The sequence below is a fragment of the Lissotriton vulgaris genome, chromosome 5, assembly GCF_964263255.1.
Source record: "Lissotriton vulgaris chromosome 5, aLisVul1.2, whole genome shotgun sequence".
Taxonomy (NCBI): domain Eukaryota; kingdom Metazoa; phylum Chordata; class Amphibia; order Caudata; family Salamandridae; genus Lissotriton; species Lissotriton vulgaris.
Genome location: NC_141693.1, coordinates 932,227,568 through 932,252,108, shown reverse-complemented (window position 1 = coordinate 932,252,108; position 24,541 = coordinate 932,227,568). Strand labels below are relative to the sequence as shown.

Genomic DNA, 24,541 nt, shown 5'->3' with positions numbered 1-24,541 from the left:
CACTTGCAAAGACTGACTTTTTTTAAATCAAAAGTTGATATAAAATTTATACAAAAAGGATTTTGACCTTGATCATTTCTGGAATTCCAATAACTAAAAAGCTCTTACACAAAAGGACTAACAAGTTTTACTACTAATTAATTATGGGTTCTTCTTTTGTTGATTTATAGTGATGCTAGTAGTAGTAGTATACAGGCACCGCTTTACTGTGACAAACTTAGCAGCAATCTTCCAAGAGATTCTCCCTGAGCAATAATGAGAATCTTCATGGTTTTGTAGCAGGCGTGACACATGACATGTTCACAAGCTCATGCTTTTTCATCTACATCACATTACTTGCCTGTATGTTTAAACTTCATAGTGATAACAATATATCCTAATTTATCACAAAACGGTTCCTTTTTGTCTCATCAGAATCGTGACTCAACAGTATACATGTTTATATTTCCCTCAGTGGTGCAATCAGTAAGCTAGTGAAATTCCTCAAAAACAGATCTTATTTGCCTAAAGCAAAGTATACTAATTTTGCTGTGCAGACAAATTGAAATGCACTTCTTTATGATTCATACATTCTATATAAGTAATGCATACAACTTTCAATATGAGAGTTCTTTCAATCATCTGGGCTCTCTGCAGCATGTGCATAAACCATACTAAACCATCCTCCACTCCCAGTTAGATTAAGTTATACTGACAACTTGGGGCATGTTTCTCTAAGTTAATTTATAATTCAGACACAAAAAAATCCCTGTGACGTTGTATTTTACAGGTTTTGCCATTTCAACATATTTGTACGGCTACTTAGTGCTTGTAGCGGTCTAGTGTTCTGTCCCCTCTGGACGGAGCTCTGGAAGCACCACCACACAATGTAACACTCCCTGGACAGGCGTGGCCAGAGAGGATAATAAATGGGCCGGGTCGCTCATGGCTGCCGGTCCGCACTAGTAAGCCAGAGTGTGGTAGTCCTTGATCTACATGTGCCGCTGCCCACATTACACACCCTTACCTGTGAGATCCCCCCCTCACTACGTGACACTGGCGACGAGGGTAGGATGTTGCGGATCGCGTCACTGAGAAGCCGCGCGCTCCGCGCAAGGAGTGAGAAGCACTCGCTGTGCCGACCGACGGTCACCGCAATATGCGCAGAGAAGAACCGAGCCCAACAGCAGACACACGGTAAGCCGCGCGCAACGTGACACTACGCACTACAGCTGTTTGAACTTGAAGTCCCGGCACACGCTATCGAGGACTCTACAGCAACTTCCCGAGCGCCCTGTACTGCCGGTCTGAGTGCGCGCATGGGCAGAAGCGCCAGAGGCCCAGCAGAGCCACATTAAGCAGGAAGGGAAACGTGCGAGGACACAAAGCAGCTGGCAGGCTGTCACGCGGCCAAAGCAAAAGAACAGCAAACAACATACAAGCCACTCAGCGATCACCCGACAGCATTCTGCTGTAATCAGAGGAAGCCTATGCGAAGAAACATTGGCAAGTGCAATAAAGAAGTCAGGGCCCAAAATAACAACAAGCATTGGCGAAGCCAACAAATAAGCATTGGCAAAGACAACATAAACTCAGCACTAGATCAAAGAAACATAAATTAGAAGGCTATCGCCACCAGAGGAGTACACAATGTCAAACCAAGCGGCCCCAGCAGATCAACAGGCCGCGGCCCTACCTACGCCACCACCTCCGGTACACTCCCAGATTCACGCATTTCCTCCGTTCAGCGAACTGATTGACCCAGCCACCTCGTCACCAAGATGGAATGTGTGGGTTGGCCGCCTCAACAATTAATTTGTGGCAACGAGGGAGACAGACGGAGCGGTCAAAAGATCACTGCTTTTACATTTCGCTGGAGACGAAATGTACAAACTATTTGCGCATCTCCCGAACACTGGCGTGCCCACAGACTATGATGCTGCCGTCAGAGCGCTAAACACCTTTTTTGACCCCCAGCTTAACCCTCATTACGAGCGGTTCAAACTCAGACAAGCCAGAAAAGAGAGGGTGAATCACTGGACGCTTATCATGCCCGCCTCAGAGAGGTAGCAAGCACATTCACTGAGGACGATCAGACCAAGGAAGTGACGGCACAACTTATCCAAGGCTGCCGCAACAAGACACTGCGGACACTCATCCTTCGACAACCCCGCATCTCCTTAGAAGAAATTTTGATCCTCGCTCGCTCACACTAATTATCGGACATCTGAGCAACTGCAATGGAAACCGGGCTCAACCAACAAACTGAGCAAACAGTTAGATTCAAGACGGAGCGAGCTGGCGCCATCCGCACACCATCTTGTGGTGGGAGAGGGAGGTGGCCCACCAGGACAACGCGACGGTCACAGTGTGGATACTGCGGGAAAGAAGACCACCTCCAGATAGTTGCCCGGCGAGGGGAAAGATGTGCACCAAGTGTGGCATCTTCAACCACTTCGCGAGCGTGTGTCGAGGATGGTAGCGAGGTAGAGGCAACCCAGGGAGGAGGACACTGACAGGAGCTGTAAGACATCTATCGCTAGAAGAACCCACCACTTAGCGAACAACAAGAACCTCCACTCGCCACAACCAGAGCCAGGATGACTCCTCCACGGAAGAAGACGAAGAATGCTACTTGGTATCATTTGCAGGGGACCTCAAAAAGAGACTACGACCACAACCCAAGTGCAACATTGAGATTGATGGATCACCAGTAACTGGACTGATTGACACAGGAGCAACCGTCAATGTGATAGGGTCGCAACATTACAAAAAGCTGAACCCGAGACCACCACTCACCCCGTCCAAGATCCGGATTCTGACGTACGGAAGCCAAAAACCGCTTCCCCTGAAAGGAAAAATGATAGTCCAGGTGAAGTCGGAGACCCAAGAAGTAACCACAACGTTCCATGTCATTGATAGATAAACAGATATATTAGTCGGGAGTCATACTGCCGAAGACCTCAATTTGATTGCATTTGCAAAAGCAGTGAAACTTCTCCAGACCGACGACATTCTGGATTTATTTCCACAATTGTTTAAAGGACTAGGGAGCATAAGGAGACCACCCGTAAAACTGCATATAGATAAAGCAGTGCAACTTGTTGCGCTAAGACACCGGCGAATAACTTTCCATCTCCGGCCACTAGTAGAGCAAGAACTCCTGAAGCTAGAACAACAAGGTGTGATCGAAAAGGTAACAGGCCCAACTCCTTGGGTACCCCCCATGGTAATCGCCAAAAAACCAAAGTAGCCAGGGAAGATTCTAATCTGCATCGATATGAGATTGCCCAATCAAGCCATAAAACAAGAGAGACACCTAACGCCAACAGTTGACGACATTCTGGCCGACCTCAATGGCTCACAATGGTTCTCGAAATTAGACCTAAATGCTGGCTATCACCAGCTGAAACTAGCAGACGAAAGCAGATACATTACTACATTTTTGACCCACCTGGGGCTTCGTCGGTACAAGAGACTGAACTTTGGGATATCTTCGGCAGCCGAGATATTCCTGAACGCTGTGAGAGAGATTTTGTTAGGTCTCCAAGGCGTCCTTAACGTAAGCGACAATATTCTCATTCACTCTAAAACCATTGAAGACCACCACGATGACTCCGAGCCACTCTCCAGCGACTGGCGGAACATGACGTGAACCTTCACAAGGAAAAATGCCAATTCTTCTGCATAACGATTGATTTATTCGGATATGTGTTTAGCTCAGAGGGTGTCAAAGTAGACCCCAGAAAGTCCCAAGTGATTCAACTCGCTCCTACCCCAACCAATGCTTCTGAAGTAAGAAGCTTTCTGGGAATGGCAACATACTGCGGACAATTTATCCCAAATCTAGCCACAATTGCAGAACCATTGCGAAATCTCACAAAGAAAGAAACCTCTTGGAAATGGACGAAGAAGACAAAGCCTTCAAGGAAATAAAATCAGCTCTATTAGATAGTACAACCATGGCATACTTTGACACCACTCGCCCCACAGAGTTGCTAGTAGATGCCAGTTCAGTAGGCCTAGGAGCCCTGCTCACCCAAGAGACTGAACCAGGGACCTGGGTCCCATTAGCCTTTGCAAGTAAAGCGCTCACAGCAACAGAGGCCAGGTACTCACATATAGAGCGAGAAGCACTGGCTATCAAATGGGCATGCAACCATTTTCATTTATACCTGAGCGGTCACCCATTCCAAGTAATAACAGACCATCAACCTCTTCTTCCTTTGTTCAAAGGAATGGTGCCTCACCCACCTCCCAGGATCGAAAGATGGGCCATCCAGCTGCAACATTACCAGATGGAACTAATATATCGACCAGGTGCAAAGAACCCCGCCTGTCTCGCCACCTGTCTCGCCAGCCAGCCATCACAGCCGAAGCAGACGTTGATCAAGAGACAAGAACAGAAGAGTTTGTCAACATGATATCCCAGTGGTCATGCCCGCGATCTCTGTCAACAGGCGAAATAAAAACACACATGGACACTGATGTGATCCTCAAGCGAGTAGCCGAAGCTCTAAAACAAGGATCGTGGGAAGGTTTTTGCAAGAATATCCAAGGGTGGAATGAGCTCGACAGGACATGCTTAGGGAAATTTTGGAAGATTTGAGATGAACCTAGCGCCGCGGAGAATGGAATCATCCTGAGAGGTTCACGAATCGTGATACAGCAAAGCCTACAAGAACAAGCAACAATTCTCGCACATGAAGGTCACCAAGGCACTGGGAGAATGAAGTCAAGGATGAGGGAAAAAGTATGGTTCCCGGCACTGGAAGACGGTGTAGACACCGTTGTGTGCAACTGCAGCACCTGCCAACTCACTGGAAATTCTGAAGCCCCAGCACCAGCGATCAAGGAAGATCCGGCACCATCGCCATGGTTGTGGGAAAGCCTTGATTTCCAAAGTTTCCCCGACTGGAGAGTAACAGCGGTCCTGATCGATAGCTACACCAAGTATCCCATTGTAGAAGTATTGCCATCTACAGCATTCGCAAACGTACAACCTGTTCTGTAAAAATCATTTGCCCTAGTCGGCCTGCCTCATGTCCTCAAGACAGACAATGGACTTCCGTTCCAAGGCAGTGAGTTCAAAGATTTTCTGAAAAGACTGGGTATAAAGCATCACCGAATTACTCCACAGTGGCCACAGGCAAATGGAGAAGCCAAGTGATTTATGCGCACCGCCAACAAGATACTGAGCATAGCAACAGCTGAGCAAAGTGATCTGGAAGTTGCTCTCCAACAATTCTTAAGAGAGTACAGAAGCACGCCGCACTGTACGATGCAACGATCTCCCAAACACGGAGACAGAGAACCAACGACAAGGCAAGTTGTCAACGAAGGGCGCGAACCCGCGTGGTGACTTCAGGTTGCTCTGTGCTAATATGAAATCGGCGGAGTGGAGTGAAATTCCGCACTCCTTATGAGCCAGGGCTGTGGACCTTAAGGTCAATAAAAGGGACTGCCATCACTGTGGAACGAGACGGAGAAGTGATAACAAGTAACATATCATGGTTTAAGAAAGTCCCATCACTGATCAAGACACAGCAAGCCACAGAACGAGCACTGAGTGTGGAACCACAGCCAGACGTCATAGAAGACAACTGGGGCGAAGGCTCAGCTCCAAGTCCCATGAGGCCATCGCCATCTGGAACCCTCAGACCCGAGTGTGTTACTAATGACGGAGGATCAGTGAGTCCCAGACGGGAACGGGAGAGTCGCCAGCATCCATACAACCTCAGACCGAATCCCAGGCCCAGCCGGAGCTTGCAGACTTTGCATGATAAGAACTTTTAAGTGTTGGCTGAAAAGACTAACTTGGAAGGGATATAGCGGTCTAGTGTTCTTTTCCCTCTGGACGGAGCTCCGGAAGCACCACCACACAATGTAGCACTCTCTGGCCAGACGTGGCCAGAGAGGATAAATAAATGGGCCGGGGTCGCGTGTAGCTGCCGGTCCGCACTAGTAAGCCAGAGTGTGGTTGTCCTTGATCTACTTGTGCCGCTGCCCACATCACACACCCTTACCTGTGAGGTCCCCCCCTCACTACGTGACAGTGCTCACATGGGTGTAGTGTCTGATATGTATCTCTTTCCATGCACTTCATTGCTTGGTTTTACATGTGAGAAAGTGTCACTGTAAGTGTCACACAATAAACAGTTGAATGTCACTCATGAGTGCGCTGAAACCATGGAAATTTCACACATAAGCAAAATTATGGCTATGTACAAATAGGGTTGCCATCTGCAGGTTTTTTTTTTTACCAGGGTTGGGGAGGGGGGCTCGCAGACCTTCAGGGAGGTCCCATTCAACTCGAGACAAAATAGACTTTTTGTGAGATCAGGTGACTTAGGGCCCCTTCACATTTTGCATAAGGGCCCTATCATTAGCTTTACACCACTGCATTAGCAGTATTTTATTTTGTCAGCTGGTAGAAATATTGGGAAAATCACCTAAAGCCGATATCTGTGCATACTTTAACCACAAGGGGAAACATAATTTACTACGAAGGCATTACCAGGCATAACGTTTACTACCGTACACTTACCACGCAAACGTCTTTTCAACGCGGGTGCCTTCCACAACCGTCTTTACCACGCAAGTGGTATTCCTTCCAGTCGTCCTGCCTGTACGTTCTGCTTGGGCTTGGGGGGTCTCCCCCCCCCAAAAAAAAACAACGAGAGGGTTACTAACATAAAAAAACGCTCTTCAGTGCCTCTGACGTTGAAGGAAAGAGCCTCCCCAAAGACGTGGCGTTTAGTCATAATAGAAGTCCTTTTTTAATTTTGGTAGACGTGTTTTGACGCTTGTTTCCGTGGTAGGTGGAAGTAAGGGTTGCTGGTGAAAGGGGTGCAGGTGTCAGGTAACAATATAATCTATATTAAAAAATATATATATTTAAGCGCACTTTAAATTAACTGAATTTATAAAACTACGGTAATTTGTTCTTTTTGATTGTTTAAAAAATCGATCTATTGGGTTGTTATGCAGTTAGGAAAATTTTATTTAGCCTATCACTATCGTTATGTAGATTTAAATGACATATGTGCCTAAGGGACGTTAGATGTTTCGTAACGGTTTTTTTTTTTGCGACGTTAAATCCTGCGTTCTAAAAAGCTGCGTGGTAAAGCCACTTGCGAAGTAAAATTTGCGTGGTAATGCTATCCGTGGTACTTGTTAGCGCTCGTATAATCATATAACCAACCACAAGTATGTAGGACCAAAGCATTTAAAAGTGAGTTGCCATAATACGAGATGACTAATAATACAAACAAAGCAGAAAGTTCATGTTAAAAGTAAATAGAAACGATATATAAAGTTCTATGTAAGTATCATGTTCGGCCCTTTGCAGAATATTAAAATGTGAGCAAATGGCCGGCATTTTTCTGTGAAAAGTGGCAGGCGTACTTATATACAAGGTTACAAATCCATCTTCTTAAAAATTTGAATGGTGTCAGCTGCAGAGCAGTCGTTCTCAGGCGACGCTCTAATTTATAAATTATCTCAAAATAGTTCTCATTTGTTTCACTGTTACTACAAAATAAGTGAATGCTATCCACAATATTAGCAGCGAACAGCTGTTGACACTCTTTTTTATGAAAATGGCACCAGTGGATTACTAATTAAAGAGTTGTGCGAAAAATACAAAACACTTTTCTCTTCGTGAAAAAACACCCTTTCAATATGGCGTTCTTATTAGCGAACAGTTGTTCGTAGTTTTTCGAGCCTCTAGCAGGCAAGGTATGCTTCGCGTCCCTCGAGGCAGGTTGCCTGCGGGCTCCCGTAGGAGCGTGTTTCCGTTGCCTTAGAAACGGGTTTTTAATATAGACCCTCGCGGTGAGGCTCGGGATGAAAAGTTACGCTTCTGACACCAGTGTAGAAAAGGGGCAGTGTCGGCGCCTCCAAGGTACTGTGGTAGTCTGTGATTCTGAGTTTGACGCGCTTATCATGAAGGATATACATTCCAAGGGACACCACCTGTTGGTTTCCATGCCCCCGTACCCACTTAAAAAAAGAGAAACCTTACACTCATGTGATTAAGTGCAGAGTAAACACAAGCGCGTTTCATTACTATGCTCTCCATGGTAAGCAAAACACCGAATCCATCCAGTGTGACAGATCACAGTAGGAATGCAAGCATTGGAAATGCAATAGGTCTCGCATTTGGTGAGTTCGCTATTGACGTTGTAAATGACAGTGTCTTTTACCCATGTGCTATGTATGTTGGCATGCATTTAATGTGTAGTGGAATTATGTGTGATGGATGGTAATTGTGTGGCGTGAAACTGTTTGGTATGGAGTGGAATTATGTGGCATGGCGTGCAGTGGAAATATGTGGATAGTGATTATGTGGTATTGAGAGTACTGTGGAATGGGATTGTGTTATGGAGTGTAATTATGTGGAATTGTTTGTGTTGTGGAGTGGTAAGTAATGGAGTTTAATTATGTGGTATGCTGTTGAAATTTGTGGCATGATGTGGAATTCTGTTGTGTGGATCGGAAATGTGTGGAGTTGAATTGTGTGGCGTGGAACTGTGTGGATAACTTTGCCTTTTTGGTGAAGAAAAAAACCAAATCGGTACAAGCTAAGCTCCAGATCTGTGTTTTTGGCTGGTAAAAAAATAAAGACAAGGGCAGTGAACATTTAACTCTTTCCCCACCAATGACATAATCAGGTGTCCGCGTTATAGTAAGTCTTTTAGTACTCCTCACCCTAGCCAACTCCTGCATTTTTCAAGTACCCATTGTCACCTAATGAAATCAAATTTGCTTTTAATAAAAATTGTGTTATTTTTATTTCTGCATAGCTGTGTGAAAGGGTGGGAAGGTGAGTGAGTGGAAGGATGGATGTATGAGTGAAATGGTGGATTGGTGATTGAGTGGATGGGTGGATGGCTACATACATGGATTTAAAGGATGGATGTGAGGATGGATGTGGGTGGAAAGGGAGGAAAGATGGATGAATGAGTGGATGTATGAAACGGTAATGGATAATGAGCGAAAAGATGGATGGATTAATGAGTGAAAGGATGGATGATGAGTGAAAGAGTAACTGGATGGATGGTTGAAAGGCTGGATGGATGTGTTGAATAGATGGATGATGGATGGATAGGTGAGTGAAAGGTTCGATGTAAGGACGGATGAGTAAAAAGATAAATGAATAAGTGAAAGGGAGGACAGATGGATGCAAGGATGAAAATATGAATGGGTAGATGCTTGGGTGGAAGAGACAAGCAAGCTCTTCTGGGGAGGGTCACAATGACTTCTTCGCCTGGTTGGTTCATGGGACCTTTGGTTGAGTGGGGGTATTTTATTTTTCTGGCTACTCCCTTGATCAGAGGAACACTGGATCACCTTGCCTGTTTAATGTATGCAAGACCGAATAATAGTCTTCCGAGTCTCTGATCAATTCAAGTTCTTCATTGAGATCTGGTCTTTGATTTTGAATTGCTATAGGTTGGAGATGTGTGACAGCATGAACTCTAGACAATCTATCTTCTTTTATAGCTTTCTGATCTCAAATGATTTTTTGTGGAATTTTTAAAGTCTCCTTTTGAAAATTCATGTCAGTCGGAGTCAACTGTAACTGTATTTATATAGTGCTTACGACCCCTGATGAGGCAGTCAGGGCTGACTGGCTTGTCTGTCTCTCTGCAGTCATTCAAACAACAAATCTCCTTAGTTGAACTTGATAATACTGAGTAGTGAGAGCCAATGAGATCTCTTATTGGTCTGGAAGAAATACGATTATAATTTGCTCAGAGGGTGATTCAAGAGCTGTGTATTTATAGGAATGTTCTGGTACTGGTGAGCAGATGCATTTAGTGACTTGAAGTGCTGCAACAAAATAATTGTGGAGCCCTCATTGAGTCTGGAAGGCAAAACATCAAAGGAGCTAATAAGGTTTACAAATAATATTTTGAGCTTTGCGCTGTTGGCTTCATCATGGTGCTGGTTGCTTTCACTTCTATAGGTTTAGCTTGTCATTAGGAATGGATTCATGCACAGTTGCATTGAGTGCCCTAGTGTGTGCTTTGTATGTAGAAACGTGACCACATTCACCAAAAAAGCATTTTTGTACATAATGTATAAAATTTAAACAAGAAAGCAAGCACATTAGAAAAGTTATTTTTTTAAATAGATTACGGAAATGAATACCAGTCTGCTTGCACAACAGCGGTGTGCGTCAGTGTTTTGGTTTTATTGTAAACATCCCAATGATTTTGAAAAATATTTGTATTCGTCCCATATTTGAATAATTATTTTCATGCAGATGCCCTCATTTCTTCAACATCCATGGGCATGCTTCAGAATTTGCAGGTACTAAGGGCTCTGCTCGTGAGGACTGTGCTAGTTATAAGTAGCCTGTTATTGTTCTTTTTCAACAACATTTATGGGTAGGATGTCTACAGATTGAAAACGTGTGTTTTTGTATGACTTTTAATTGGAGGGACAGCAAGAGGAAACAGAGGGATGGTGTGTGAGGGGGCAACATGGACAACAACGGCGTGGGCTGATAAAAAGCCGTATACTCTGGGCATGTCAGACCACTTATGTTTTTTTGTGGGGTGGGAGGCAGCACTGCGGGTAGACAACATGGACAATGGCGGGTGGGCATACAGGCGACCTGTTTACAGAGTGTAGCGCATAGCTGCCAAGGTTTCAGATTGCCATGTGTTACATTTTAAAAATTGGAGTGAAATTATGAGTGACATTTCAACGACTATGAATGACACTTTCTCGCGAGCAAAAATCATGCAATTAAGACAATGGAAACTTCTAAATATCAGAAATTACAGCCAATTGAGCAACAAGAAACTCCAAGAACTTCTTGAAACTGTTGCAAAGCACCAGAAATGGAAGGAGACTAATCCTAGATACATACTGTTTATAAACACAGGGGTTTCGTTTCCATTTAGTTGCCTCTATTTTATGCTACTAGTTCCTGTTGTACAATATAAGTTGCAAGCTTTGATGCACCAGAGCACCACATGCTGACATTTACATAAAAATAAGTGACACCGGCGTCGCGTGTGCAGCGCTGCGTGGGGGCTGACTTACTTATGTTGAGTGACCTGCTGCAGCCCAGCCACGATGTGCAGCACAGACTGCCACTACTGCCAGTGCTGTCTTCATCCAGGCAGAGCTGTTGCTGTCCACTCGAGTCGGACACTCCTCGCCTCGACCGCTCCCCCCTCCCGCCGCGGCCGTGCTCATCCTCCTGGTGGAGCTGGCCAGCCCAGAGCTGACTTTCTCCGGCTCAGCTGTCCGCCAGGAGGTCAAGTTAACTGCTGCTGCAGCCTGGTTTGCGGGTCGCAGGCGGCTGGGCCGCCCGTGCCGCATTCGATCATGTGCCCGGACCCCCTGCGGCAGCGGCGGTCGGCCTGCCATCATGGCATGAGAGAGGCTGTGAGCAGCAGGCAGCATGCACTCTCAGATTCTCCCGCCGCTTTACTAACTTCCTGTTCCTGGCCGGAAGTGACAGCACTCTACCGCCCCGCATCCGGATTTAATCCCGGCCCCCCTGGTGACACGGTCGTTGATTGGCTGCACTATCGGACTGAGAGGGCAGGCAGCCTGGCCCCCTGCTGTGTCATGAACCGTGCTGGCGCCGCAGCCGCACCATTGCCGCATTCTGTTTCCAGGGCAACAGGCAGCTCCAGGGAGACAGAGTCACAGTGCAGTCGATACATTTTTAGCACTCTCAGAGCTGAGAGCTGCAGCAGTCTGGTTAACTGTTTAGGGACACACGGAAGCAGGTGCACCTCTCTCGGAGCAGCAGAGAGAGTCACGGGCACAGTGACAGGCGCCGCTGGTGGCTCGCCTGGCAGCAGGTGCAAAATACGTGACATTGCATTTCAGTGCGGTTATGCGGATCACAGCACTGAAATGCGTGAGCGTCACACCTGTTGCGTGATGGTTGGCAGTACTGGTAGCGTATGAACACAAGCATGTGCAGAAGCAGCATATGTCAATTAGGAGCCGATCAGAGTGTTGACTTATATTTTGAGTTTCTGGTTGCAACCTCTGAGCGCAAGTAAGGACCATGCACTTTTAGATCTGGCTTACCAGTACAACTATCGCTTTACCTAAAGCGATGACGGGAAAAAGAACTTTTAGGACATTATCAAAAGAGGCATTTAAGCTATGCCCACATGTTGATCTTCATCTTTGTATGCTTTTAATTGGACAGGTGGCATGTTCCTGCTTATCAAAAGTTTCATTGTGGTTAATGCATTTTGAAATCTACAAACTTCAATGGAGTTGTAATGTTATAACCAGGGTCACTAGAATAATGCGAGTCTGGAGCCGTGGCTTTTTATGACTCATTGTGGATGTGCCGCAGTTGTTAGTACTTTATCATCTTCTGCATACTTTACAGATTTTTTTTTAACTTGTGGTGCCTCTAACTGATCAAAGGTTATTAAAAATACTGCCAAACGTTGCAGGTGCTTACTGGTCACCTTTCGGTTGCTGCTTGCTGTATTTAAGTAAGATACTAAGTCCTTAAACCTTTGCCTAGTGTTACTGTGTAAAAAAAGTTTTAATATTATCACAATGAGTTTTACTTTAAATGAGCACTCAATACCGCAGACTGTGGCCATAGGCAACCCTAGTGGCCTTTAACAGCTAAAATTGATTAATTGGAATGCCACCATCAATGTAAAAGTTTCAAACTTGATCAGTCATACAGCTCCTACCTTATCTATCTCATAGAGACATCTAGCTACAGATTCCTTATCTTTGAATTTCCCAGGCGTCAGACTGGGTCCGGAAATGTTTGCATGAGCAGTACCCCTGCGCAGAATCGGGTGTTTCCGGTTCGTTGGCGTCTAATGTGACGACGCAGTCAGCTATATAAGTGCATCACAGGCACACAGACGCCATTTCCTATCTTTCCGCGCGAGTTAGCAGTGATCCCAAGAAGAGCTACCTCTTTTCCTTGTGTGTCGAGGGATGACCTTTAGAAAGGTAGGGTTTAAGCCATGTGGTGCATGTCACTGCACCATGTTGGTTACCGACCATCACCTTTGGTCGAAGTCATACTCGGACTGCTGGGCCAGGGCGCCACATGCTTTGAGGGAGCAGTTCCTATAGCTGCTTGCAGCCTGTCATTCAATGCCTTCTAGTGCAACACCTAGGAGGTCCTGGTCCTGTTTGAGGAAGAGAGGGTCACTGGACCACTCCAGGAGCCCCAAGTCTTGTTCATCGCACTCGAGTTCCTCTGGACACTTGGGGAAGAATCACAAGAAGAAGAAGTCTAAAAGGACTTCGACTTCACCTTATCCATTAAGGATTGACAAGGCGAATGAGGAACATCGACGTTCCAGGCACAGATTTGCTGTGGGACCTGATGTTTCAGTGGGTGCAGCATCATAGGAGTCTCTCCAATGGGGTCCAAATTATCGGGGTGGGCCTCAGGTAGGCCTGCCAGTGCTAGGGGTTTGCCCTTCTCTGCACAAGTCCTCAGACCAATAGGAAATAAGTTGGCACGGAAAATGGAATATAAAACAAAGCTTTAATTAATAAACCTCATGAGATGGAACCAATTCACACAACACCCTTCGGTAGTGTATGAAGTAGCACACTGAACAGAAGGAGCATGGTCCTTTTATACCCACACAGGGGCTCAAAAGAAGGTGGTACAAGTACAGAAGAGAAGGGTTACATACAAACAAGGCCATATAGAAATGCAAAGTCAACAGTAGGGTAGAGCTAGCAGTTTGCTGACTCCGGTAAGAATAACCTGTCATTTACAGTCTAAAACAGGTGTATGAAAAAAAAGGGAAAGGAGGCCTCCTTTTGGTTTAATCTGGGACAAGGAGATCAAAAGTGGGAAGACAAAAGGAAGTCCCAACTCATCAAGAAAAAAGCCTTATCGTGTTTTATCCTATTGTATCTCTACGTGCCAAGAGTCTGTTATCGTTATATTTATCCAATGTCAAAAACACAATATCATACATGAATCAAACTTTAAACAAATCATAAAACAGTGTGTGAATTGCTAAAAACATCCATTTTATTACAAATCAATTAAAACAATGTTACAAAACATGATAACGGTGCCAAGGAGAAACAAACACAATTGCAATGTCAACTTAAAATCATTAAAATGTACAGTTAAAAAATAAATAAGAGATTCACAGTTGTTCAGGAAGTCGACGCGTTTCGGTGTGTACAGATACCACCTTCTTCAGGACAAACAGTTTCTATATGGGAGAACATTACAATTAGATGTACATCTTTATTCACAAGGTCTAGTTTTCTCAAAACACATATTTATTATTTATACATGATTGGGGCACATTTGTTTTATCACACACTAAGGATAGTTAATTTCCTTATTCGGAGAAACATTAGTGTTATTCAAAAAGGCACTTGAGATACAACAAGGTCTACACGAGGATCTTTTCTTTGGTGACATTTACGACACCAGATAGGATGCTTAGAGAGACATTATCAAAAAGCATACCTGTGAAATAAGTTATTACTTTGCTTCTTGTGTAGAATTAAGAAGGACGGAAAGACCAGTATTACTCTGGTTTGTAGGCAGCTGGTGTGATACATTCCAGTGCAGGTTCCCTGTTCTGTAAGAAATATAGGGATCCCAATGTATATCGATCTGGATTTGTCAAAAGAGAATTATCCGATTTGATCCATTGTGAACAAGAGGCCCACCATTCTTTACCTTATATCCAGGGTACCCTTATTTGTAGAGAGGTTGCTGGAGGGGTGCCACCGTATTAGTCAATCTTAGAAACCTGTAAATGAATTAAGTTGTGGTATTAAATTACCTGGATAGAACTATGTTGTTTTGTGTATTTCCTCTCATTAACTGAGTGGATTGGCTCCTTCTCTAATGAATTAAATGCTAGGGGCTGTCTGTATCACACAGTGTCTCTTAGAGGTTGTTTGTTGTAATGCTCATCGAAATTAATGTCTGATAACTCACCCGTGGCATGGGAATATATGTCCCAACTTCGCAGTGCTACTTGATGCCTTTAATTCAGCAAGCAGTCTCCGACCATTATATCATAAAGTCTTTTCTTCAGTTTTGACCTGTAAAGGGTTACATTCCAAATATTTGTTCTTATCTTAAAGCAAATATACTGCATTGTTTTATAATACTTTATCTATTAATTGCACTGGTCATGCCTATATTATTTCAGGCAGCCGTTAGGTATTTGTTCCTTATTCGTTTACATGACTGAGCTACGTTGTTATATGACTCATGGACTGTAAATTGCTCTAATTAGGTATATACTATCAATGGCAGGCATTAGCATTCTATCGATTTAATAAACTTGCTGGGATTCCTGCCGATGGATTGAATCAGTGTCCCCGTAGTTAGTGTTTTAGCCAGGCATAACGGTTTGAAGTTACAAAAGAAGTATTTAAATATATGGCTAATAATCCCTCTAGTAAGCACATTAGATTGCACATGTTGGTTATAGTCGGCAGGATGCAGGTTGTCTAGTAACTAATTTGGACATTTTGTATTTTAAGAAAGGGTGCAGTATGTCAGGCTGCCTTTCCCTGTTGGTTAACACGTTCGTGCGTTTGTGAGCACTTCCTTTAAATTAAACGACACAGTTACAGTTTACCCAATGATAAGCGTTCTATTTGTCTTTCACGCTGTTTTAAAAGGAGTGTCTAAGACTCTCATATGGACTTAGAAAGATCAAGGGAATGCTAGGTTAAAGGGTGCAGAGTGTTTCTCTTACCTTATTCATAAAAACCGGCCTCCCTGCTCCCCTCGCAGCTCCTCCGTATCTCTTCTTTCGTTATTGTCCAGTCACGAATGTATGGCTTGACGATTCATGGTCCGATATTTAAACCCGAAAACGCGGGAGATTTGCAATTTAGTCCTCGCGAAGGGTATTGGTGGCGGGATCATTAGTGGGCGCGTTTATACCAATTGTCTATGACGCCTATTTGCGTTTTGAACTACAATTGTAGTTTTATTGTTTTAAATGGTGTCGTTTCTTTTGGAGCGAGCCCGTTGTTCGTGGTGACATTGGTAGACGTCATCTTCCCTACAGGGCCAGTATGTATTAAGAACTACTATTGTGAATTAGGTAGTTCTGGGCGAGAGTATTAAAATGTGGAAACGTTGGAATTTTTCAATTTGGTTCACGCGAGGAGTAATTAGTTAAAGCCTCGACCGTGGCCATGTTTGTTTCCTTCTATACGATGTCAATATGCATTAAGAACTACTTTTGTAGTTCTTTCGTTATAGCCACGTCACACTTGATTTATGCGAACACGTTACTGTTGCTAACGATCAAGGGCGTTTGTGTCATCTTCCCTACTGACTGGTTTAGTCACGAACAACGGGCTCGCTCCAAAAGAAACGACACCATTTAAAACAATAAAACTACAATTGTAGTTCAAAACGCAAATAGGCGTCATAGACAATTGGTATAAACGCGCCCACTAATGATCCCGCCACCAATACCCTTCGCGAGGACTAAATTGCAAATCTCCCGCGTTTTCGGGTTGAAATATCGGACCATGAATCGTCAAGCCATACATTCGTGACTGGACGATAACGAAAGAAGAGATACGGAGGAGCTGCGAGGGGAGCAGGGAGGCCGGTTTTTATGAATAAGGTAAGAGAACACTCTGCACCCTTTAACCTAGCATTCCCTTGATCTTTCTAAGTCCATATGAGAGTCTTAGACACTCCTTTTAAAACAGCGTGAAAGACAAATAGAACGCTTATCATTGGGTAAACAGTAACTGTGTCGTTTAATTTAAAGGAAGTGCTCACAAACGCACGAACGTGTTAACCAACATGGAAAGGCAGCCTGACATACTGCACCCTTTCTTAAAATACAAAATGTCAAAATTAGTTACTAGACAACCTGCATCCTGCCGACTATAACCAACATGTGCAATCTAATGTGCTTACTAGAGGGATTATTAGCCATATATTCAAATACTTCTTTTGTAACTTCAAACCGTTATGCCTGGCTAAAACACTAACTACGGGGACACTGATTCAATCCATCGGCAGGAATCACAGCAAGTTTATTAAATCGATAGAATGCTAATGCCTGCCATTGATAGTATATACCTAATTAGAGCAATTTACAGTCCATGAGTCATATAACAACGTAGCTCAGTCATGTAAACGAATAAGGAACAAATACCTAACGGCTGCCTGAAATAATATAGGCATGACCAGTGCAATTAATAGATAAAGTATTATAAAACAATGCAGTATATTTGCTTTAAGATAAGAACAAATATTTGGAATGTAACCCTTTACAGGTCAAAACTGAAGAAAAGACTTTATGATATAATGGTCGGAGACTGCTTGCTGAAATAAAGGCATCAAGTAGCACTGCGAAGTTGGGACATATATTCCCATGCCACGGGTGAGTTATCAGACATTAATTCCGATGAGCATTACAACAAACAACCTCTAAGAGACACTGTGTGATACAAACAGCCCCTAGCATTTAATTCATTAGAGAAGGAGCCAATCCACTCAGTTAATGAGAGGAAATACACAAAACAACATAGTTCTATCCAGGTAATTTAATACCACAACTTAATTCATTTACAGGTTTCTAAGATTAACTAATATGGTGGCACCCCTCCAGCAACCTCTCTACAAATAAGGGTACCCTGGATATAAGGTAAAGAATGGTGGGCCTCTTGTTCACAATGGATCAAATCAGATAATTCTCTTTTGACAAATCCAGATCGATATACATTGGGATCCCTATATTTCTTACAGAACAGGGAACCTGCACTGGAATTTATCCCACCAGCTGCCTACAAACCAGAGTAATACCGGTCTTTCCGTCCTTCTTAATTCTACACAAGAAGCAAAGTAATAACTTATTTCACAGGTATGCTTTTTGATAATGTCTCTCTAAGCATCCTATCTGGTGTCGTAAATGTCACCAAAGAAAAGATCCTCGTGTAGACCTTGTTGTATCTCAAGTGCCTTTTTGAATAACACTAATGTTTCTCCGAATAAGGAAATTAACTATCCTTAGTGTGTGATAAAACAATTGTGCCCCAATCATGTATACATAATAAATATGTGTTTTGAGAAAACTAGACCTTGTGAATAAAGATGTACATCTAATTGTAATGTTCTCCCATATAGAAACTGTTTGTCCTGAAGAAGGTGGTATCTGTACACACCGAAACGCGTCGACTTCCTGAACAACTGTGAATCTCTTATTTATTTTTTAACTGTACATTTTAATGATTTTAAATTGACATTGCAATTGTGTTTGTTTCTCCTTGGCACCATTATCATGTTTTGTAACATTGTTTTTATTGATTTGTAATAAAATGGATGTTTTTAGCAATTCACACACTGTTTTATGATTTGTTTAAAGTTTGATTCATGTATGATATTGTGTTTTTGACATTGGATAAATATAACGATAACAGACTCTTGGCACGTAGAGATACAATAGGATAAAACACGATAAGGCTTTTTTCTTGATGAGTTGGGACTTCCTCTTGTCTTCCCACTAAAACAGGTGTATGGACAGTCACAGTCTCCTCTGCGCATGTGCAGAGTAGCAGTGCTTAAATATAGTCTGTCTATAAGCAGAGTGCAAGAGTAAACGACAGCAAGGTAGGACATAGCACATGGCGAGCTCATGGCAGACAAGATGTCTGCCAAATACAAGATGGCATCAGCTAAATGCTAACCCCGATCGCTCCCAATTTACACAGACGACCATTTTAGCATTAGCTGAAGACATTCGTTCATTTGGGGTAATCTAGGTTCACATCTTGTACATCTATTTTCATCATTTCAATGACTTCTTTATTTAGCATACGTTGGGTGCGAATCTCTGCTACATTTCGCTTGGCGGGAGTACAGGCAGTAATGTAGATGGAGCAAAGCCTTGGACCACATTGTATACATACACATAGTATCATACATAGTATCATGAGTATTACACATAGGATGGTCAGTAGCTTCCAGCCCCAAGTGGCAAAAAGTGTCGAAATCCAGCTAGTAAAAGTCCAGGTGGCAGTCTCTGGATGAATTTCAGCAGTAATCTTATGTAGTTTAGAAATTGCATAAAACACTGAAGGTGAGCGGTCAGGAATGTAGACGTAGCAACTACTACCGATGATTCGACATGCACCACCTCGATCAGCTAGAACTACATCAAGAACCATACGGTTTTGGAGTGCTACAATCCTTGCAACTTGCAGCGCTTCTGTAATGTTCCCAAGTGCCTTAGCTGTCTGATTGGTCACAGCTTCTACAACACGAGTCATTCGTGTTATCTTTCTACTGTTTAATGCAGCACCCACAAACAAAAACATGCCCAAATTAAAGTCGACATATTGTTGCAAAGTGGTGTCAGTCTGGTCATCCTCATCTGTACTTATTGTCCTTTTGTATCTGTTCTTAGAGATATCATTGTATAGCTTAAAGGCTCTGTGATACGATGCAGGTGCCAGAAACACAGGGGGCAACCAAAAGGACACATAGCATCCTCCTGACCATCCAACAGGTAGTTGGTAATATCCCTTGTTACCACAGTCAAAGTATGTATTATGTGAGGATATGAAGCTGCTGTTATTGGCACCTTTAATAGTCAAAACCACAGTACAGTCACTCCTCCCCACTGGAATTCTCCCAACACTTCCTATACATAAGTCTGCTTTAGCTCTGGTCACATAAATCACAAAAGGTCCATTGTTCTTAATAGTTCTCATGTTTGGGAAACATATGGCGTAGAAATATTCTCAGGTCGATACTCCTCCCATTCCCATTTAGTTCCTTCAGCTTGCGGATTACCATCTTCATCTGAATAACACACTTTATTGAGATGATAATTAATCCTCCCAAATGTCGCCTTTCCAGAAGCAATTAAAAGCGCAAACCAAGCTTGGTAAAAACCATTATGAGAGAAAGGAAGATGAATAAAAGGTGTTCCTTCTTTTTTTCTGGTGAGCAGGTATCATCCCACACACCCAACAGTTGGTAGTATTTATGGCATTGTGAGTGTGATGCAACATCTGAATAAACATATTATTTAGGTAGGATTGTCAATGCTTTTGCTAATGGTACGGAAGCGTAAAGTAATGATGCTCAACTGGTACTGGAGTAGTGGCCATCAAAAGCTGTCGAACAGCAGCCACTTTCTCAACAAACCAGGTTGTCACTGCGATAGCCACCATAGCAACAACAAATCCTACAGCACAAATGGTCTTTTTATTACAGATCTTAGAAACAGATGATCTCCCTGTAGACATGATCACTTCGTCATCGAAACAATCGTTGGAGCTCTATGCCTTGGGCAGCCGCTGGTTTCTTCACCGAGAGTCAAGACAGGTGTCGCTACGCAGGACTGATCACCCCCCTTGCCACATCGGCGCTCCATTTCACAACCCAGGACGGCAGCTCAACCAGTCTTTTTCAACAAGGCAGATTCTTTCCTGTGTCTCAGTTGGTATCGCAATACTTCAGGGATCGTTTGGTCCTGGAAGACTCCCTCAGATTTGTCAGGTGAAAGAGTGTGGCCCTTCTCCGTTTCCAGAATCTCTCGATGATCAGTCAGCACCACAGGTTCCACCAAGGTAGGCGACACTCGCTTGCAGTGAGTGCTATGGACCCAGTTCTTCCTGTTCGTCACATGAACCGCTGTCCTCGTCGCTAGGAACACTTGCTCTGGTCCTCGCCACCTTGGTTCCAAGCTGTTCGACCTCTCGAAGGCCTTGACCATCACGTGGTCACCAGGCCGGAGTTCGTGGGCCTCACCAACAGATCTGTCAGGAAGAGCTTCTCGAACCTGTTGATGAATAGAGATCAAACTATCAGTCAACTGTGCTAAGTAATCATTCACCAGAACACAAGGAACATCATGTATGGGGCGTGACTTAGGATTTCCCCAAATGTTCATCGGTCTCCCAAATACCACTTAATAGGGTGTAAGCCCGGATCGTGAATGTGGCACAGATTTAATGGACAACAATGCCAAAGGTAGTGCATCAGGCCATTTCTAAGACGTGGAAGACAGTATTTTTGCTAATTTCAACTTCAATGTATCATTATACCTTTCCACTAATCCTGCTGATTGTGGGTGGAAGCCTGCATGGAACTTCTGTTGGATCCCTAATCTTTTCAGGACATGCTCAACAACTTGCCCAATAAAATGAGGTCCATTGTCACTCCACAAAAGTTTGCAAACACCAAACCTGGGGATGAATTCCTTTAAAAGCACCTTTGCTGTGGTGAGAGCCGTATTATCTTTAGTAGGGTATGCCTCTATCCATTTACTGAAGGCACATACCACCACTAGAACATACTTCAAGTTATTGCAACGTTCAAGTTGGATATAATCCATTTGCAAAACTTCAGAAGGTGCAGTTGGTGTAGCAAACCCTCCTGTACGAGTCCGTGTCCCTTTTCCAAGACTGTACTGCCAACAGACCAAACAGAATTGTAATATCCTTTTGGCTGTACCGGCAATGTCTGGATGCTCCCAAACTTCTTGCGTAAGCAATTTCGTTATCGCTAGAGCTCCAACATGTGCCGGCCCATGTGCCATCTGAACCATAGGCTGTGTTAGAAATTGGTATTTCTGTTTGCCTGAGGCTTGCACCAAAGCCAGGCAGAAACCACCACTCTAAATCAGGGCAAGGAAGTCACCCGCCAAGATAACCCCTGCTCACTCTCTTTGTAGCTTGGCACGAGCAGCCAGGCTTATCTCAGAGGCGATGTGTAAAGCATTTGCGCACGCACCCACCAGCAATAACATCCCAGGCCCCCCACAAAAGGAACTCCACACAAGGTTTATCAAAAATAGCCTTTGTATTATACCAAACACATTAGATAATAAATACACACTTTACAATGTGGCATAGGCACGGGCAGATTTTACAGGGGATTATATACAGGGGACAGGACCACATGGAGCACTGTCATGAATAAGCACTTTTAGAACTAGCCTTTGGTAGAATTAGCACTTTGTGGAAGCAACACTTTTAGAACGTAGAACATATAATAACTGGCTGCGGGTACGGACTGTGCCTTCCGTTCTGGTGGCGCGGGACAATGCGGGTGACCTCCTCGGCAGACCGGAGCGGGCGGGAGGCGGCCGGTACGCTTCAAGCGTGCGGGCGTTTCTCAACTCCCAAAGGGGGCTCCGGGCTTTTTCTGAGGCTGAGACGACCCAAAGGTCTGCGGCTCAGAGGAGAAGGGGGGCAGGGTGCGGGCGGCCCAGCGAAGCAGACACGGCTCAGAGGAGAGCGGCGCGGCTCAAGGCGGGGGCGGCCAGGCATCGGCTGCAAAGGGGGGCGAGCGAGGCACACTTTAGGTGGGGCTCCAGCGGCGCCTGGAGGTCAGACAAGTCCCGGCAACTTGGCAGGGAAGGCCCAATAGAGTCCACTGGTCTTGGGACTCTGGTCAGTATCAAGCCCATAGAGGTAGTTTTAAGCACCAAATAGCAAATATAGCACGCAACCAGTAACCACTGGTAAAAGGTAAGTACCACCTACGCAACCCTAACCACCTCAGGGAAATACCACGCAGGGAACCATGAAACTCACTAGCATAATTATACTAGGAAAAACAACCACCTAAGCATAAAAATACATTTAGTGGTATAGGCCAGAAACTTTACACAAGATGCATAAAAACACATTCAGAGGTGTCAGTACACAGGGTGCACAAAACATACTACACACAGTACATTTTCTAACACCCCAAGCATTAGAGCATAAATCATATTATCACATAAATCACATGTAGCACATAACTCGCATCAAAGTCCAGGTTGCGCCACTGCGCCAAAACCTAAACGTAGCAGCTGCCAACTACTTGCTGGGCAGCTGAGGAGAGGGACAGGACAAGGCCTAAACGCTGCAGCTGGCACTAAGTGCTGCGCAGTTTTGGAAGGCCAAGGTAGGGATGAAGGAGTGCGACTCACTCCTAAGTCCAAAGAACAAGTCCCTAGAAAGAAAGAACCTACACATTGCAGTTGCGGGGAGAAAACGCAATCGCGGCTCATGGGCCGGCGGCGGTGATCCGGGCACAAGCCTCCCCCAGTCTCCTCACAGCCACGAACAGGGAAGAGCAGCCAATTAACCCCACGCTTCCTGCAGACACCAGTGGGGGGGATTAGAAGACAGGCAGCACAGCGCTGGCATGCTGAAAAAGGAGCTAGATGCTATTTAAAGTGAGGCAGCCCTCCCAGGGCCAAAGTAAATTAAGTCCGATTTTTCTAGGGCAAACAAAATCCCCAATCATCCCAGGAAAGGCAGAGGGGTCCCAAAGAGTCCTCCAGCATCCAGGGCCTCCAGGGGCTGGGCAGGGCCCAGGGAGGCAAGCCTTACCCTGGAACCCCAGCAGCAGCACGCCCCTGGTAAATTCAAGTTGGCAAACAAGAATATTTTACAAGAGGTCACAGCCTCTTTTTATACACACAATTCCTTTGTCTAAAGGTGCAGGCAAGGGGCAAACCAGATACAACTGGTTCTTGAGCACTTTGTTTTGCTCAGCCCCTCTCTCTATTCACAGGATGGGTCAGGGATATCAGACACACCACAGGGGATGGAGCCCGCATTGTGAGGGGAAAGCCCAGCCCTATTCAGGTCCCAGGTGCACTCCTCCCCAGCCATCAACATGCAGATCTCCCATTCACCACCGGGGCAGACCCATCCTGACTCCAGGAGCCTGGCACACCAGCCAGCCCCAGACAATCACAAGTCAGCACATTCACTGCACAGACAGGCCAACTTCTAGAAGTTGCACTTCCTACTAGACACAATAACGCCGCACACATCATCGCGCAGCATTTAATCACACGAGTACGCACATACCAAACTCGCACCTGCACTCCCCACGCATCAGGAATTATCATGGACACACACATTCCCCGTGCATTTCTATGGAAGGGCAGGCCAATTTCACACACACACTCCGAGAGCGCACACACTTTATTCTGCGCCACAGTGTTAAAGTGCGCAAAGATCAGAAATCATTATAATTATGTAAAACTAAAAGGCAAAAAGTTCAGGGGTGAAACTGCCAGAAGGGCCAAGTCCAACACAACCCCTTTCCAGCCAAAATGCAGGGCAGACCAATCACCACTGTGATGGACTTCCCTGCTTTGGGCGATAGAACACGGACGCGGGCCCGCACTGCAGGGACACCCTCCGGTTCAGGCCCAACCAGGCTACCCCACTGGTACTCCTTAGTTGTCCACGGCCAGGCCCTAGGCCACCCAGATACCACTGGTCCTTGTCAATCCACAGAGTGGGGGTGGTAACCCCTGGCCTACAATAGCCATTCTCCACTCCCTTTCTAAGTGTAGTTCCAAACTACCACTGATCCTCCAACCAAGGTGGTACAAGTACAGAAGAGAAGGGTTACATACAAAAAAGGCCATATAGAAATGCACAGTCAATAGTAGGGTGGAGCTAGCAGTTTGCTGACTCCGGTAATAATAACCTGTCATTTACAGACTAGAACAGGTGTATGGACAGTCACTGTCTCCTCTGCGCATGTGCAGAGTAGCAGTGCCTAAATATAGTCTGTCTATAATCAGAGTGCAAGAGTAAA

At 44.7% G+C, this 24,541-nt stretch overlaps 1 protein-coding gene across 1 annotated transcript in view; it reads left to right on the top strand.

The window, feature by feature from the left end:
• The first annotated feature begins 7,793 nt into the window (after window positions 1-7,793).
• The window catches only part of LRRC27 (leucine rich repeat containing 27), a 715,038-nt gene continuing 698,290 nt past the window's right edge, over window positions 7,794-24,541 (top strand). The window contains exon 1 of the mRNA XM_086922538.1: window positions 7,794-7,885. The gene's annotated coding sequence lies outside the window, so the exon portion shown is untranslated. The remainder of the gene's footprint in view (window positions 7,886-24,541) is intronic.